General features: G+C 53.3%; 1 protein-coding gene across 25 annotated transcripts in view; it reads right to left on the bottom strand.

Annotated features, from left to right (window-relative positions):
• Positions 1-16,224, bottom strand: part of EPB41L1 (erythrocyte membrane protein band 4.1 like 1) — a 130,002-nt gene extending 113,778 nt beyond the window's left edge. For 20 of the 25 annotated variants that reach the window (XR_016387913.1, XR_016387912.1, XM_089896809.1 and 17 more), the window contains exon 1: positions 15,717-15,804. The gene's annotated coding sequence lies outside the window, so the exon portion shown is untranslated. Of the gene's footprint in view, positions 1-1,168; positions 1,299-15,716; positions 15,805-16,137 lie in introns of those variants that run through there. The other 5 variants (XM_089896814.1, XM_089896813.1, XM_089896812.1 and 2 more) reach the window with 2 other exon arrangements.
• Positions 16,225-18,366: the final 2,142 nt, after the last annotated feature.

Genomic DNA, 18,366 nt, shown 5'->3' with positions numbered 1-18,366 from the left:
GAAGCTGTGTGCCCGAGCAACTTGTTCCTGCCCCCACTCCAGAGGCCGGCAGGGGCCTCAGGACATTGTCACTGCAGCTGTAATATCCATCACCCAGCGGCTTACGACCTGGTTCCCCATCCACTGTTTCCCAGAGCCCAGGCTCACCCTGGGGGCCAGGTACCGAGGGACCTGGGAGGCAGTGCAGGACAGTGGTTTAAGCTGGGGCTCTGCAGCCATGCAGACCGGTTTGAGTTCTGCCCCCACCTCTTTCTAGCAAAGTGGCCTGGGGCAAGTCACCTCACTTCTCTGAGCCTCGGTTTCCTCATTTGGAAAGGAGTCATAGTGTCTGTTTCCAGGGCTAACGGGAGGATTAAATGAGACGCTACATGTGGAGAACTCAGCACAGTTCCTTATCACAACAATCCAGGAGGAGCCGCCATTTACAGATGTGGACACTGGGACCCAGGGAGTTGAAATGACTCACTGAAGATCATTAGAGAATCAGCACAGGGGTGAGACCCAGAGCTCAGGGTCTTAACTGCCAGGTTATATGCTAACCATCTGGGTTCCTCTTTTTTTTTTATTTATTTATTTTATTTATTTTATTTTTGGCTGTGTTGGGTCTTTGTTGCTGCGTGCGGGCTTTTCTCCAGTTGCAGCGAGAGGGGGCTACTCTTCGTTGCGGTGCGGGGGCTTCTCATTGCGGTGGCTTATCTTGTTGCGGAGCACGGGCTCTAGGCACACGGGCTTCCGTAGTTGTGGCGTGCAGGCTCAGTAGTTGTGTCTCGCGGGCTCTAGAGCGCAGGCTCAGTAGTTGTAGTGCACAGGCTTAGTTGCTCCGCAGCATGTGGGATCTTCCCGGTCCAGGGCTCAAACCTGTGTCCCCTGCATTGGCAGGCGGATTCTTAACCACTGCACCACCCGGGAAGCCCCTGGGTTCCTCTTTTTTAGATGAAGATGTTGAGACGAAAAAATTACAAGTGACTTGACCAGAGCCACAGAGGAAATTCATGGTAGAAGGGGGATTTGAACCTAGGCCTTCTTGATGAAAAATCCCCTGGTCTCCCCCACGGCTATCCAGAAGGTAGATGTGTGTGGAGAAGCTTCAGATTTCAGGGCCCTTTAAACCTGGAACAGGGACAAATGCAAATCTGGGCAGATGGAGTGAGGGTGGTGGTGAAGCTACCTTGAGAGGAAACCAGAAGGAGCGGGTGAAACAAAAGCCTCTTTCTCAGCGCTCACTGGGGACTGGGCAGGAGAGGAGGGGCTGACAAGCAGGGCCATCCGTCCCGCCAGGGCCGAGCTGAGGGCTGGATCTAAACAAACAGAAACAGTTCCAGCTTGGCCACCAACTTGCTGGCTGATCCTAGGGAGGTCACACACACACATACACACACTCAGGTCTCTGTTTCTTTAACTCAAGAATGAGACAGTTGTACTGAATGGTGTCGAGATCCCTTGCAGTTATAGAAGACTATTCATAACCATTTCTCATAAGCGCCAGACTCCTGGTCAGGCCCTGCTCTCACAAGCCCCAGAGGGGGACTCTTAACGCTGGCTCCAATATTCCTACAATAGGCATGGGAAGTCCTGCATTCAGGTTCTGGCTATATAGCCAGGTCACTTCCCCTCAAGAGGCCTCACCTTCCTCAACTATAAAATGGGCACACATCTTTGCCTGATCACCTATAGAACCAGAAGATCCAAGGAGATACCCCTAAAGGCAAGCAATCCCCATCCCAGCTCCCACCCTCAATCTCTTTTAACTTCTCCTTTCCCTCTGACCCATGTCCCATTTGGACAAATGGAATAACTGAATCCAAGCTGATAGATGCAACAGCAGTAGCAACAACTCCCACAACCAGGAGTAGTAGTAGCCACTGCCACAGCTAAGACTCTGCCGTGCAAATGTGCAGGCACTGTGCTCAGCGTGCACTTGGATTATATCTCAGGTGATCCCCTCCATCAACGAGATAAATCCCACCCTTAGTCTAGATTTACAGATGATAGACTAAGGTTCAGCAAAGTGAAGTGACTTGCCTAAGGTCACCCACAGAGCAAGTGCATAGCATAGCCACCCAGACAGGGGCTCTTCATCTGACACCAGAAGCCCTGATCTTATCCTTGAGGCTATGGAGTTATTCTGCATAACATTCTACCATGGAGTGTGGCCCAGGTATGGGGGGTGGTGAGTGGGGGAATATCTCGACTTCACCTTCACCCCCAAACCTCCCCAAATAACTAGGCTCTATTTTCTTGTATGATTATTCAAATGTGTCCAACTCAACTTAGGGTAGAACAGCGCTGTGCAAACGAAACATAATACAAGCCAAATATGTAATTTAAAATTTTCCAGTAGCCACATTTAAAAGAGTACAAAGGAATGGGTGAAATTAATTTTAATAGTATATTTATTTAACATGTAATCAATATCAAAAGTATTATTGAGGGAATTCCCTGGCAGTCCAGTGGTTAGGACTCTGCGCTTCCACTGCTGGGGGCCCAGGTTCAGTCCCTGGTTGGGGAACTAAGATCCCGCAAGCCTTGAGACCCACCCCCACCAAAAAAGAAAAAATCCAAAAGTATTACTGAAATATTTTACAATCTTTTTTTCATACTAAGCCTTCTAAATCCAGTGTCCACCTTACACTTACAGCACATCTCAATTCTCACACTACATTTCCATCAGATATTTACAGTCTCTTAGCCTTTACAATTGAAAAAGTGTCTGCACAAATCTAAGTTCACAAACATACACAGAAGTTTTCCAATAACTGGAATATTCTTTTTAATTTTTAAATTAACTAAAATTAAATGAGATTACAAATTCAGTCCCTCGGTGACACCAGCCACATTCCAAGTGCTCAGTAGTCTCACGTGGCTGGTGGCTACTGTATGGGGCCGCTCTAACAGTCAAGTCCTAGAGGGTGGGACTGGTGGCCTCCTTGGCCCTAAGCCAGAGCTAGGCCTCCCAAAATAAAGTTGAGTGTCAATAGAATGGTGTCTACTCATTCCAACCCCCTACGGAGCCTGATATTAATATCTACCTCTGGTGCCTTTATACTTACAGCGCTGGTGACAAAGGGACAGAGTACCCATTGCTCAGATGGCACTATGGCTCCGAGAGATGGGCCACCACTCCAAGGTCCCCCAGGTTTGACCCACAGCCTGTCTGACTTGGAAGCCTAAGCTCTGTCCCTAAAGCTTGGCAGGGGCCCGGTCTGGAGCTCAGGCTTCTAGCCTTTGCCACTAAATTCCCTCCTGTCCCAGTCTAAATGGCAAAGAATGGCCCCTAACAGGATACCCAGTGAAGAAGCGGAAAGGGAAGGAAGTGGCATGGGCTGCACTGGGTGACGGTCCTGCACACAGGGCTTAGGCCGCTAGGGTACAATTCCCAACCCTCCCCACCCCTACCCAGCAGGAGGCAAAGCCAGCAAGGTTCACTGGCTGCCTGCCCTCTGGGTTGGGTCTCCAAGGCTCGGCGCCATGCCCTCCCCCACATCTCGCCCAAGAACACTCACCCAGAGGCCCCTGGACTAGGGCCAGAGCCTGTACTCACCTCCCAGGGTCACCTCAGCTGGAGTCAAGGGAAAGGATCCAAGGGGCAGTCCACCCCCCACCCCCCGGGGAGGAGGGGAGGAGCAGGCCCTGGCGGCAGATTCCAGAGTAGGGACAGGGTGGCAGGTATAGGCCAGAAAAACCTGGGCAGCTCCACCCCTCTCCTGGGGGGCACAGCTAGCAGTCAGCCCTCTCCCTGCAGCCTAACCAGGTGAAACTCTCGCCAGTTATTAGGTTTAACAATTAACTCTGATTGGTTTCCATTTCAGCAGGAGGCAATTCCAGCAAAAAGTACCATCTGGGGCTTCCGTGGTGGCTCAGTGGTTGAGAGTCCGCCTGCCGATGCAGGGGACACAGGTTCGTGCCCCGGTCCGGGAAGATCCCACATGCCGCGGAGTGGCCGGGCCCGTGAGCCATGGCCGCTGAGCCTGCGCGTCTGGAGCCTGTGCTCCGCAACGGGAGAGGCCACAACAGTGAGAGGCCCGCGTACAGCAAAAAAATAAAAATTAAAAAAAAAAAGTCCCATCTGGGGTAGGTGGACTTGGAAGGGGATAGAGGGGAAGGGCTTGGTGTGAAGGGAGAAAGGGGTGTTTAGTGAAGCAACCCACTTCCTCCTTCTGGTCCCAACCTACCACTGTGGGGCAGCTAAGGGGTAACAGCATAAGTTCTATAAGGTCACAGACAGCTCCTGGCACATAGTAGGTGCTCAATAAATATTTCTAATTAACAAACAAGGGGGTGGAGTGATGGAGGAGAAATGAAGGAAGGCAAAATTTCACTTGTCCTGGGTCCTTGCTGAGACCAAGCTGGGCTGAGAACAAGGAGGGCAGCCACCCAGGACACGCCAGGAAATGGCTTTAAAGTCCCCCAGCCCTGGCGCTGCTCTTCCTAGCTGTGACCTTTGCAGCCCTCATTCTTCCCCATAAACAAGGGGTGACAGATAACACTACGGTATCACCTACAGGGCTGTACAAGGCCAGGCCCAAGAGGCTGGGATGCTCTGTGCCGCTGTAATACAGTCTTATCTCTCGCTGCTTGGCAACAGCCTCCTCTTCTCAGGCCACCCCCTGGACTCCCCCACATCCCAATATTCCCCTGGATCCCACCTATGTGGCCCTTTTTCCTTTCCGGGAAGGAAAGCCCAGGATGATGACGGCTCCAGCCCACTCACATCCTACTCACCTGGGATCACACACACACACCCTGGCAACCGACGGCTCCTAATTTGGCATTTGTTTGTCATTTACACCCCTCCTTGGGCCCCCTCCTTGGGCCCCCTCCTCACCCTCTTCCCCCAACCCCTAACCCAGGCCTACAAACAACAAAAGCCCACACCAGGCTGGAGCGAAACTCACTGTGGCCCGTTCACTCTGCGTCCTTGGGCGGGGCCTCCCGCTTCTGGACCTCGGCTTCCCATCTGTGTAATGTGGTGGTGAGGGGGCGTGGATTAAGAGATCGCTTCTCCTGATATTTAGAGATTCTGACATTTCTGGGATCAGTTTGCGTTTTAACTTCAGACGGACCAGAGTTCAGATCCTGGCCAGGGAAACAGGCAGCCTTGATATTACGAGAAAGACTGCGAACAGGCCTGCAGACGCCCGGAGCTGCAGCTCACCCCTGAGCATTCTCAGCTCAAGCCTGGGCAGAGGGACAAAGGCCCTGCAGGCTCACTGGGCTCTCCTACCTCCACCATAAAGCCCCAACTTTTTATTTCTGCCCCACCTTTCCAGTCTTCTCTCTGTCGTTCTCAGTAGCGGCATCATGAGCTACCATTCCCCCAATTTCTTCTTGGTGAAACAAAGCTTGAAGCTCCCCCTCCATCTGGGGTGCTGACCCTAAGGCCCTTCTAAGTGGAGATTCTAGAGCTGCCTCGGCTTCCACTCTGCCCTTTCCTGCATCCTGCCCGCATCGCTCCAAGAATGCGCCCCACTTTCCCATTCCCGGCCTGGCGCTCGCCTCCTTTATCTCCACAGGGAATACCTGTCTCCCTGCTCCCCACGGCCCCCTCCCGCTTCTTGCCCATCCAGCTCAAACCTCCAGCACGGCGTCTACACTGATCACTCACTCCTCAAGTCACTCAGCCATGTCTCTCCCAGACACTGCTCCCCGGAGGAGAGGCTTACCAGCCCTATGTGGCCTTAAGACCCTGCAGACCAAGGAACTCCTGCAATTATTTTTCTCTGTCCCTCACCCTTGCCCCCCAGCACCGTGAGAACGCAGTAGGTGCCTGCTAAAACAACGATAATAACCATTACCTGAAAAATAATGAATTATAATTGCTTATTGACCATTTATTCTTTACAATGCTCAGATCTCAGCATTTTACACCTATCATTTCAGTTCATCCTCCCAAGCCCCCCGTAGACTTGTCATTCCTACCCCTTTGTCTTCAACTGAGGAAACTGAGGCTCAGAGAGGTGAAATGATTTGCCCAAGGTCACATAGCCAGGAGATGGCAGTCATAAGACTGGAATTTAAGTTCTTATCCACCGCCCTACTTGGCCTCCCTCCAATCCACACATAAAGGAGGGGATATGTGAGAAGCTGTGACCTGCCAGTGATGGGGCTATGGGGGTCCCATAGAAACCAGCCCAGCCCAGGGCCAGAGGCAGATTCCATAAATAAAACTCCACAACCTTCTATTGCGTACCTACTCTGTCCAAAGCCCTATGCTAGGTGCTGGGAGCACAGAATATTACATGAGACATCTGGAACTCACAATCTAGCAAGAGAGACAAGCCACGTCCCAGGATAAAGCCAAGAGCAAGCAGAACTTGTCCCCAGAGGAGACCAGGTAAGGTGCTAAGGGAATGCAGAGGACGGAAAGACAAATCTCCCTGTGGGGTTGGGGACGGGAGGGCTCACAAGGCTTTGGGGGACAGAGGTCGGCATCTGAGCTGAGCCTTGACAAGGCAGGCAGGATTTCAACAGTAACTGGGGAAGGACGGGGTGTGGCATTCCTGGCAGAGATGAACCCAGGAAGTTGGGGCAAAGACACAGGTAAGCACTGGGCGTGTCCTAGGAGCCACAGCAAATGCATTCTCCAAGCCCCTCCCCTTGGCACTGGTCCCAGGTGTCCGGCCCTGAAGAGAGGCCACCATGAGTGTCCCCAGACTCCCAGGCAGCTGATTCATTCTGGTAAGCGGGCGTGGAAAGGGAGAGAGTGCTGAGTGCCTGGGCGCATGGTCTGCCAGAAGGGGCTCAAGGGGCGAGAATCCAGGCTCTGTACAGACTCTCTCAAGACGGGAGATGCTGAAGGGAGGAAGTGGCCCCACCAGAAGCGGGTGACGCTGGGGAGGAAACAAGGAAAGGGGCAAAGGCTGTGAATTGGGCAGCAGACCTGGCTTCCAGAACTACAGATCAAAGCTGTGTGGGACCTTGGGCTTATCCTGTCCAACCCTCATTTTTACAGCTGGGAAAACTGAGGCCCAGATAGGGGAAGAGACCGGTTCACAGTCCCTTCGCAGCAGAACCAGCCATGTGCTGAGAGGTAGGAGAAATCTGCCTTCAATGCTTCACTCTGCCGTGACCTCCCAGCGACCTTTCTCCAGTCATTAGGCTCCCACTCAACAAAACAGCCCTGAAGTCGGCAGTTCTGAACTTTTCTGGGTCGTGACTCAGAGACTCACGTGGTACCTGTGGATCCTTTCCCAAGGACAGGGAACACTCTGAGAATTGTGCATGCTGTTTCGGAAGTTCACAAACATCTGAGACCAGCGTTCCCCGAGGGCAGTCTGAGAACCCTCTGTGTCCCAGTCACCTCGACTGGAACCTATTAAAACAGGCTGATTCCAGGGCCCCCACCACGTGGTGCTCAGCCGCTCTCCTTTTAGCTGGTTCACAGATTGAACATAGAGAGGGCTCCGTGGCTAGAAGTTTTAAAGCCACTGCTCATTAATCAAGGTCCCTTCTGGTTGAGCCACCTGCTCAAGCTGGCCCTGGTCATGGTCATGGTCGTGGTGGGGGTGAGTGGAGGCCCAGCAAGCTGACTGCAGCTGGCTAGGTTCTGAATTGACATTCTGAGATCAGCAGCCCTGCCTAGGAGAGAGTCCGGACTCCTGGGCTGCACTTGGGGTGGGAGGAGGGTTCCTATCAACCCCAGCCTAAAGGCTCTTTTCCTCTCTCCAGACTCTCACTCCAGCTCTCAGCCAGGTCCGGCTCCCTTCCTTTTCCTTTCTAACACAACTCTGCTCCTGAATCTCCGTTTCCTGGCTGCAGCGTCTGCCTCCCTCCCCTCCATCACCGAGCCTGACAGAGGACCTCCAAGCCCCCAAGCACCCTTCTGAGGAGATAAAACTCTCATGCTTTGCAGGTGATAAGCTCATTTAATTGGGAGACTCAAGACAATCAATGAAGAACTAAGGTGGCCAGTGACAAAACAACATCTAAAGAAAAAGCCAAGTGCCTTCAGTCCTGCCCTGTTACCTGCTCTTGATGCAGCATCTCTCCAACAGGTAGGCAGCTGCCTAGAACCAGAGGGGCTCAGAGCCTTGTCCCTCCTGGTAGGAAGGCCAGTCCCTGATGCGGTGACAGCATAGGTTTAGGAAGCAGGAGACCCCACTCTCTGAGCCAAGAATCTGTTCTCCAAATTTGAGCAAGTGTGCATCCCTCTGTGGACCCCTAAACGTTCTCACAGGCTCCATCTGGGGCAGTATAGGAAAGACTCCAGACCACCTGTGGGCTTTGGCTAGCTCTGGCTTTAAATCCAACTGTGCCACTTGCTGGCTGAGGACTGGGTAGGCCTTGGGCAAGTTATTTAGCCTCCTTTAATAAAGTGGGGACCGTAATCTCTGCCTCACTGGGTAGTTGCAAGGATTAAAAGACGTAAGGCGCATAAAGCACTGAGCGCGGGGCCTGGCACGTGGTGAGCCAATAAATGTAAGCACTTGTTTATCAGTCACCAGAGCGAGCCTCTGACGAGGAAGACTCTAGGCTTTCTAATTCTTAGGTGGCCTCAAGCAACCCCCAAACCACCCACCGGAACTGGGTCTGGAGGCTTTATCTTTAGACCTTTAACCCGGAGAGATGATGGGGAGAGAGAGGAGGGGAAGGCAGGGGAAGGGAGAGAAAGAAGACTGAGAAGAGGAGGGAGGAAGGGAAAGGAAAATGAAGGGTGGGAGCGGCCTGGCTTCCCCAGCTTGGGGGAAAGGAAGATGACTTCAGGGAAGCTGCCAAGACAGGATAAGCCTTCTCTCCTTCCCAGAGCCTCCCTAGGCCCGCCAAGGCAAGGCTTAAAGGGACACAGTCTGCTGAGAAGCACCGCCCTGGCTGTCAGTAAGGACGCTGAAGCCTTGGGTTACCTCCAGGCTCTGGCTCCCCACGCGGCTGCTGCCTGCCCATGGCGGCCTCCTCCCCTGGAGCAGGCAGAGACGGCCAGAGCCGGGCTGAGAACAAATCCACTTGCCCACTCAGCCTGCAGAGGCACTACTCGCTCACTTAGGACTCAGGGACCCCCTTGTGGATTCTGATACTGACTCAGCAGGACTCTCCCCACTGGGTCCCCACCTCCGGGTCCCATGGGGAGCCCTCTCAAAGCCTCTACCTGCCCCAAGGTCCTGCTTCGGAGGCTGAAGTTGCAACTAGGGAAAAAGCACCATTCAGACTCTAAACAGGAACCACAAACGAGGTGTTCCAATTGCCACTGACCAGCTGTGTGACCTGCGGGGTGTCACTTCCCTCAGAGCATGTTTCCTTCCTCTGGCTAATGAGGGCAACGGAGGACGGAGGACGAGGAGTTTCTCTAAGGTTCTCCCAACTCCGACAGCAGCTATCCTGCTGGTAGGATACCTTGGAGCACAAAGGGGCAAAGAGGACTTGCCTCAGAAGGGGAGTGTGCCGAGCTGGGCCCTGCTGAGAGTGCCGTGGATGTGGCAATGGCCAAGGGTTATTATGAAGATGACGATTATAATTTAAAAACACAGCCACAAACTCTAAAGCAGTTTACAAAGAGCTTTCTCATTATCCCCTGGGATTCACAATCTGGTGACTTAAGGAGAGCTGGACGATGATTATTCATATTTGGCAGATAAGGAAAGTGAAGCAAGATTTAAGTGGCTTGTGACTTCCCTGGTGGCGCAGTGGTTAAGAATCTGCCTGCCAATGCAGGGGACACGGGTTCGAGCCCTGGTCCGGGAAGATCCCACACGCCACGGAGCAACTAAGCCCGTGCACCACAACTACTGAGCCTGAGCTCTAGAGCCCGTGAGCCACAACTACTGAGCCCATGTGCTGCAACTACGGAAGCCCGCACGCCTAGAGCCCATGCTCCGCAACAAGAGAAGCCACCACAATGAGAAGCCTGCGCACCGCAACAAAGAGTAGCCCCCACTCGCCACAACTAGAGAAAGCCCGCACATAGCAACAAAGACCCAACACAGCCAAAAATAAATAAACTAATTTAAAAAAAAAAAGATTTAAGTGGCTTGTCCAGGCTATTAAGTGTAGAGAAGGGGGAGCCAAAGCAGAAGCAGTAATTACAGGGTGCCTGCTGTGCGTCACCTCACTAGGCTCACTCATATCTGTTATCTTGACCAAGCGTCACCACCACAACCCGGCACTGCAGGTGCTACTGTCCCCGTTTCAGAGAAGAGGACACTGAGGCTGAGAAAAAGCCTCATAGCTGCTCCATTGCAAAGCCTGGATTGGGACCTGGGCTTGTGGGACTCGAAGACCTGCACTCTTTTCCATCTTCCTGTATGTACTGAGTTGAATAGTGTCCCCCCAAATTCATGTCTACACAGACGCTCAGAATGTGACCTTATTTGGAAATAGAGTCTTTGCGGAAGCAATGAGTTAAAATAAAATGAGGTCATGCTGGTTATGGGTGGGTCCTAAACCCAAGATGACTGGTGTCCTTAGAAGAGGAGATGACACAGAGACACACCAGAGAAAGGGAAGAAAGCCATGTGACAACAGAGGCAGATGCAGCTGCAAACCAAGGAGCTCCAAGGATTACTGGCCGCCACCAGAAGCTAGGAGAGGGGCACAGAACAGATGCCTCTGCCACCCCACCTCAGAGCTTTCAGAGGGAACCAACATTGCCAACACCCTGCTTTCTGACTTCTAGCTCCACACTGCGAGAGAATAAATTTCTGCTTTTTAAAGACACCCAGATTGTGGTATTTCAATAAGCAGCCCTAGGAAATTAATACACAGTGAGTCCATTGAGCAGCAGACCTGAGACTCTTAAATTCCATTTTTCAGATTCCCACTCATTAGGCAGCCTTGGAGGTTAATGGAGTCCTGGGGCCCATGGAGGAGTCCTTCTCATCTCTCCTTCACTTCCCTGGTTCAGGCTGGCCTGAAGTCCATCAACTGGGCTTCTTCCATGTCCCAGGTGTCTAGCCATCCCACTGGGCCCTTCCATCATGCACATAAGCACCCTTTGAGCCCCGACTCCAGATGGACCATCCTCCCCCTCCACCCAGGCCAGCCTCTACCACCACCTGGAGAGCTGTGGTTTTGAAATGCAAATTCGATCCTTCCTGGCTAGCTTAAACTTCTTCCCTAACTCTTCACAACCTGTAGGACCCAGGCTCTTCAGCCTGTGCCAGATCTGGCCTCAAATTCCTCTTTATCTCCAGCCACTCACCACACCTGTCCCCACCCCTCACCGCCTTCTGCTCCAACCACATGGAACTATTTGTATTTCCCCTAACAAGTCATGGTGCCTTTGCACATGCTGCTCCAACTACCTGGAAAATAAAATCCAGCCCAAACCCCACCTTTTCCTCCACGAACAGCCATACCTTGCCACCTTGTACATTGTTCATCTTTACAGGTCTGCCCTGCACACTCAGCCTGGGAACACTGTTGTATTCATTTCTGTCACTGTAGGCCTAGGGCCCAGTATAAAGGCATTCAAGAATGTTGAACTGCGGAGTAGCCATAACAGTACCAATTGCTACCATTTACCAAATATTTACTATGTGCTCAGCACTGTGCCGAGCATTCCACGTATGTTACCTCATTTCACTCTCAAAACAACCCTTTGAAACGGATGCTATTACTGATCCTGTTTTACAGGTGAGAAAATGAAGACATGAAGTCACTTGCCCAAGTCCACGCAACTAGTAGGTAGTGAAGACAGTGCTCCATACTCTAGTGCCAGTGCTAGTAACCAATGTTAGGTACACCATCCATCCTAATACCCTCATTTTACAGAAGAGGAAACAAGCAAGAAAGGAAGAGTGACTTGCCCACAGTCAGGTAACAAGACGTGGACCTAGATCTTTAGATTCCTTATTCAGTGTTCTTCCTCTTCTCATTCTTGCAGGATCTTAATCCAGGAGGACACAGAAAACAAGGTAGGCTGTATCTCCTAGAGAGCTTTTTCCCGTCTCCCCTAGAGCAGAGCCCAGCATAGGCCTGGCCACACAATAGGGGCTCAAATCTATAGCCAGGAGACTTAGCAGTTAAAAAAAAACAGATAAATCTACTTCAACAACGTCTGAAGCCTGGGGACTTCCCTCGTGGTCCAGTGGTTAAAAATCCACCTTCCAATTCAGGAGACGCAGGTTCGATCCCTGGTTGGGGAACTAAGATCCCACGTGCCGCAGGGCAACTAAGCCCGTGCACCACAACTACTGAGCACACGCCACAACTAGAGAGCCTGTGTGCTGCAACTACAGAGCCCATGCGCTCTGGAGCCCACACGCCACACTAGAGAGAAGCCCACGTGCTGCAACTAAGATCTGACACAGCCAAAAAAGAAAAGTATGAAGCCTGCTTAGATATTACAATGTCAGGGCTTGAGAGGACAAAGGGTATCATTTAATACCATCTCCCATATTATAAAGTCATCCATTCAACAAATTTATTGAACACCAGTCATAAGCCAGACACGGTATGGGGGCACTAGGAAGACTGATAAGCAAGTTTGTGCCCAGATGGCATTTGCAATCCAGTGAGGAGAGACAAACAACTAACAAGTTCATGTATAATTACGAACTCTCATAAGTGTTATGAAATACAGGGAGCTATAAGAAGGTATAACAGGAAAAACTGAGTTATCTTAAAGGAGTTGTTGGTGAAGGCTCCCCTGAGAAAGTGATTCTTCAGCTGAAATCTGAAGAGTGGGAGTTAACCAACATAAGAAGCAGGGGGGGCTTCCCTGGTGGCGCAGTAGTTGAGAGTCCGCCTGCCGATGCAGGGGACACGGGTTCGTGCCCCGGTCCGGGAAGATCCCACGTGCTGCGGAGCGGCTGGGCCCGTGAGCCATGGCCGCTGAGCCTGCGCATCCGGAGCCTGTGCTCCGCAACTGGAGAGGCCACAACTGTGAGAGGCCTGCGTACCGCAAAAAAAAAAAAAAAAAAAAAAGAAGCAGGGGAAGGGTGTGGTAGACGGAGGGAACAGCATGTGCAAAATCCCAGAGGCAAAAGAGCTCCTGCTGCCTAGATGAACTAAAAGAAGGCCAGAGTGACTGGTTTCTAGAGATGTGGGCAGGCCTTGTAAATCAACGTAAGAAATGGAGAAACGAAGCAGAGCAGGGAAACCCCTTGCTCAGAACCTAGCCCAGAGCAGATGCTGTCAACAAGTCATTGAATTATTTTCTGAAGGAGTGATTTGTCCAAGGTCACAAGGAAGACCTGGGACTTGAAGCCAGAACCTCTACGTGCCAGGTTAGGGCTGTCAGCTACTTCAGGCATGTGTGTGGAAGGGGGCAGGAGATGCTTTCCAGGTGTTTCATCCTATAGGAGGTTCCAGCTCCCTGCCTGCACCTCTCTTGAGCTCTAATGTGCATCAGGATTTCCTGTGTTTGTTAAAACATAGACTGCTGGGCCCCACCCCCAGAGTTATTGATTCAGTAGATCTGGTGGGAGCCCCAAGGATTTGTATTTCTAACTAGATCCTAGGTAACCCTGCTGCTGCTGGTGGGGTGACCATACTTTGAGAACCATTGCTCTAGACTAGAATATACGAGGGCAAGGAGGAGTGGTGAGTGGGGCCCATGGCCAGGATCCTTGGGAGCTAAAAGGGTAGATTCCTAAATCTGGGTAACAATGAGACAAACTCTAGCACTCTGAGAAAGGGAAGGGGGCTCAAAGTCTCAGAATCCAGCCTACTAGCTGCTCAGCTAGGGAAACTGAGGCTTAGGGGGTTTAGACCTTTACATAAGAGAAGCTCAATAAAAATGTGTTGAGTGAACAGGTAAAAACATGAAAGGTTTGACCAAAGTCCAAAGGAGACCCCTGCACCAAATTCCAGGGCTCCTGAGCTGCAGACCAGAGCCTTTCCTGCCCTGGGAAAGGGATTCAGGAAAGGGGACAGCAAGCTCAGCTTTCCCCCAGCTTCTGCTGCCTTCAGTAGGGAAACATTTTTAAAATTGCAAAAATCTGCTGTTGGCCCCCAATCCTATCACCCATCCACCCTCCTTCCTTTCACACTCCCAGCTCCCTCCCTTTACACTCCAAATCCTGTGCACTTTATCCTGGCAAGCTGAGTAGCAGAGCGGGAGGTGAAGTTCTAGGGAAGAAGAACTGGAAGTGGAGGGTGGATTCTTACACTTGGATAGCCTTCTTCCAGAACACTTCCTTCCTCTTGTAAGAGTCTCAGTTTCTATCCTCATATCCAGTCTAATCCCAGTCTACCTACATTTCGGTACCAGCATCTGAAACCCACAAAGCTGGGGGCTAAATTTCCAAACCACCTTTTCACCCAGTTTTTCTAAAATAGGGTGGCCCTGGACAGAATTTTTCTATCCTATTCCAGTTGGCAGCAAAATGCCACTTATCTTGCAAACCCACATGCACAGACTCACTAACATACAAACAGCTATGTGTACATAAAAACAAATATACTAAAACTCATTAAGAAACACATACACATAGACTTCAAGAGATTCATTATTCACTGTTCACTGATAAAATACATCTGCACCCCCAAATGCACAAGAAACACACACATGCACACATCTCCAAATGCATGCGCTGCACCGATACATGGAGGACGGAGTAAGACACACCCAGAGACCTCTCTCAAAGTAGACATCTGAGGGGGCGTTCCTTGGAGCGGGGGGGGGGGGGGGCACTGGCCCTTTAAGAGAGTGGTTCTCCCTCCTCCCTTCAGGGCACCTAAGGTGCGGCTCTACCCCAGGGAGCTGGGAGGGGTGAGGATGGGAGTGCGGCTGAGCTGGCCAGGCCCGGTCTGGCTCTGGCAGACTGTCCCCGCACCACGACAGGAAATGGATCCCTGAACCGACTGGGTCACCAGCCTGGGGACCGCTGTCTCCACCATCACCAACACACACACACCCTGGCTCCAGGCAGGACACGCCCTCCGCTCCAGCGGGCCCCTCTGTCAGCCCGGCTCCCTCCGGCCCCCGGGGTGTGGCCGCCCACCTGCCGGCAAGGAGTCTAGGCCCAGCAGGGACGCCCCCGCCGCTGCCGCCGCCCTCTGCCCCGGCCAGGTGCCCGGTTCCCGGCGACGGCAGCGCTTCGGCCGCCGCCCCCACCCCTTCCTCCAGGCTGTGCGGAGACAAAGCCGCGCACACGCACACGGGGGCTACACGGGGCTACGCGGGTGCACACCCGCCCTCACACGCGCACACACGGGGACTCACAGTGGCGCGCGCGCACTCACAAACACACACACACTCCGCCACAGGTTCCAGCCACAAGCGAAGCCACTGGCACACACCCTCATCCAAATGTACACACACTCGGCTACACATTCAGACACACCCTCTCATAAACACATTCACGCATAGACGCGCGCACACACACCGCCCAGCCCAGACGCGCGCAGACACACAGGGCACACACCCTCTCACACACACAGATGCACACCCGCTGCACACACGCACGCGCGCGCACACCGATCATCCACTTGCACAGACCCACGGGCACACGCGCGCTCACATCCAGCACACACCCGGCGACTTGGACCCCGACACACATACCGCGCCAGCACTGAAACGCACAAACCGAGGCCCGGGGCTCCCGGCTCGGGCGCCCGCCCCCCGCCTCCCGGCTCGGGCGCCCGCTCCCCGCCTCCCGGCTCAGGCGCCCGCCCCCCGCTTCGGTGCTGTCCAGCCCCCCGGAGCCTGCCCGCCGGCCTGTCAGTGCTCGAGGACGGGAAACCGAGCCTGGAGCCCTCGGTGATCACCCTCCCCACACACACCAGCCCAGACGCGGCGGGGTCCCCGGGGCCCGGAGGAGGCGGCGGGGGCGGCTAACCTGGCTGCGGCGGCGCGGCTTCCGGGCGCTGTCTGTCCTCGGTCGGTCTGTCCCGCGGCCGCTCGGCGGGCTCCGAGGCGCACTTGAGCTGCGCACAAATGCCCCGCTCGCTCGCTTGCTCGCTAGCTCCCTCCCTCCCGCGGCGCAGCGCCCTCCCTGCCCGCCCCCCTCACCCGGTCTCCCCCCTCCGCCCCGCCCCGGCCGGCTCCCCGCGAGGAAGCGGCGGCGATCCCCGCCGCCGCGGCTGCCACGGGCGAGCGAGCGAGCGAGCAACCGGAGGAGCGCCGCCCGAGCCGGGGCCGCGCGTAGGGAGGAGCCGCGCGGGCCCCTAGGGAGAGGAGGAGCGGAGGGGGCTGAGCCCTGCGAGCCCGCCTGGCGCTGGTGACCCGCCGCCCGCTTCCCAACGTGGGCCGGCGCCTACCTGTGTCGCCGCGGAGCTCGGAGGCTGGGGCGAGCGGCTGGGCGACGAAGAGGAGACCCCACCCTGGGCCCCCTCGCCCTTCCCGTCCCAGCCCGGTGGGCTCGGGCCCCGCCCCCCGCCTCCTCCTGGTCCCCGCCAGCGCCAACCTCGGTTTTCCCTGGCCCAGACGCCTCGGCTCTCGGCCCGGTGCCCCGGGCTAACCCCACGGCCCGGCGCCCAGCTCGCCGGCCTCCTCCACCTCCAGCCCTGACCTGGCCGACGCCCACCCGCCTCCCCGCCGCCCTCCCATTGTTCCCGCGGCCCGAGCTCGAGGAAGACCGCGCCGCGCGTTCCAACCCCACCTCAGGTGGCGATACCTCTGGACCCTTGCGGAGGGGATCCCCAAGGGCTGGGCCCTGGCTCTGGGCGCCGACGCCCACCCTCCACAATCGCAGGCAGGCCCAAAGTAAAGAGCTTTCCTAAATTAGAGTTAAAATCACCACTGCCCTTATAGGTGCTCCTTCAGGTCCTAGTAAAGACTGAGGCTGGGTGGGGGAGGAACCACCCCAAGGTCAGCAAGCCTGAGATAGCAGCGAGGAGAAGGTGGGGAACAGATTAGGTATCCACATTACATAGAAGAAGAAACGGGGAATTCCTGCCCAGGGCTCCTGGGACAGGGACAGGCCCTCCAGAGCTGCAGGGAATAATGAGCCTGACCTCCTTTGTTAGATACTACATAAAACACAGAGACGTGGAAGAAGCACTTTCAGAGGTTTTACTGGATGAAAAGGCCTACTAAGTGCAGGAACTCTCACCTAGTTTGTCTCACTTAGCCCTGACCGTGGTCCTATACAGCAGCTGTGATCATCCCCATTTTAGAGATGAAAGCTTGTCCTAGGTCTCTCCAGCAGGCAGCGCAGAACCAAGATGAAGCCCAACAACTATTCAAGTTCTTCACTGCGATCCCCCCTCCAGTATAGGATACTAAGTGCCAGGTGAGCAGCTAAAAACATAAGAAATCAAGGAGGGCAGGCCTAGTTTGGGCCTGGAAAGACTTCCACAAACTAAAAGAGGGCAGAAGTGAGGGCACTGAGACCCCAAAGCAGGACTGAGTATGGCTTGTCCAGGGGAAAATTATAATTAATCATGAGAACTAATCATAGCTAATGTGTTTGGAGCACTTACTGTATTCCAGGCACTGTTCTAAGAGCTTTACTTGCACTAACTCATTTAATCCTATAACAACACTGTGGGATGGAGGTTATTTTTTAGGAAACTGAAACACAAAGATATTACATAGTTTATAAACTGGCAGAGCCAGGATCCAAACCCAGGAAGCTGATTCCCAAGCCTGCACTTAACTACCGCAGGCCAGAGAGAAGCAGGCCTGAATGCGAGGCAAAGGCATTTGAATTCTTAGGGCACCCACCGCAGCATGACTCTTTACTTGCCGTCTTCTGTCTCGCTATGTGTACCCGGTACCCAGTACACAGGGCCTGGAATATAGGCTCATCTGTTAAACTATTGCATGACTGAGGCTGGAGTGCAGAGGGCCGTGTGCAGGGCTTGGTTGCAGCTCTGTCTGCTGTGCTGGGCATTTTTATCAGTGGTTTTAGATGAAGCAGAATAAGGCATGAAACGCTAATCATATCTACAGCCATCAGGAAGTTGGGAGGGCCCTCAAACACTCCAGAAACCAAAATTAGTTTCCAAAAGGTCTCGGCAGCCTTGGAGCTGAGCTGGAACTAACAAGATGAGGTACCACAAGGGATAAATGTAAACTCCTGCCCTTCAGTCCAAACCACAGCAGTCCCACAAAACTTTCTGTGATGATGGAAATGTCCTAAATTGGCATTGTCTGATGTAGTAGCCACTAGCCACCTGTGGCTGTTGAGCCCCTAAAATGTAGCTCCTACAACTGAGAAACTAAAATTTTAATTTCAATTAATTTAAAAATTTTAATTTTAACTTTTTTTTCCTTTTTTTCTTTTTAAGTACTTTAAATGTAAATTGTCACATGGGGCTAGTGGCTGCCATATTAGACAAATGCCCAAAATACAGGATAGAGAGAATCTAGATTAAGAGCAGTTCCGGTGAAAATGACTTACAGGTTTGAATTGACCTCAAGCTCAACAATGCAATGTGGCTGCCAAAAAAGAAAGAAGGAAGGGAGGGAAGGAGGAAAGAAAAAAGGAAGAAGAGGAGGGACACCCCTGATGGCGCAGTGGTTAAGAATCCACCTGCGAATGC

Source organism: Delphinapterus leucas, chromosome 15 (assembly GCF_059928025.1).
Source record: "Delphinapterus leucas isolate spDelLeu-1000000601 "Yukka" chromosome 15, BTC_Dleu_Yukka2, whole genome shotgun sequence".
NCBI lineage: Eukaryota > Metazoa > Chordata > Mammalia > Artiodactyla > Monodontidae > Delphinapterus > Delphinapterus leucas.
The sequence above is the reverse complement of the archived record's forward strand: the minus strand, read 5'-3'. Positions and strand labels throughout refer to the sequence as shown.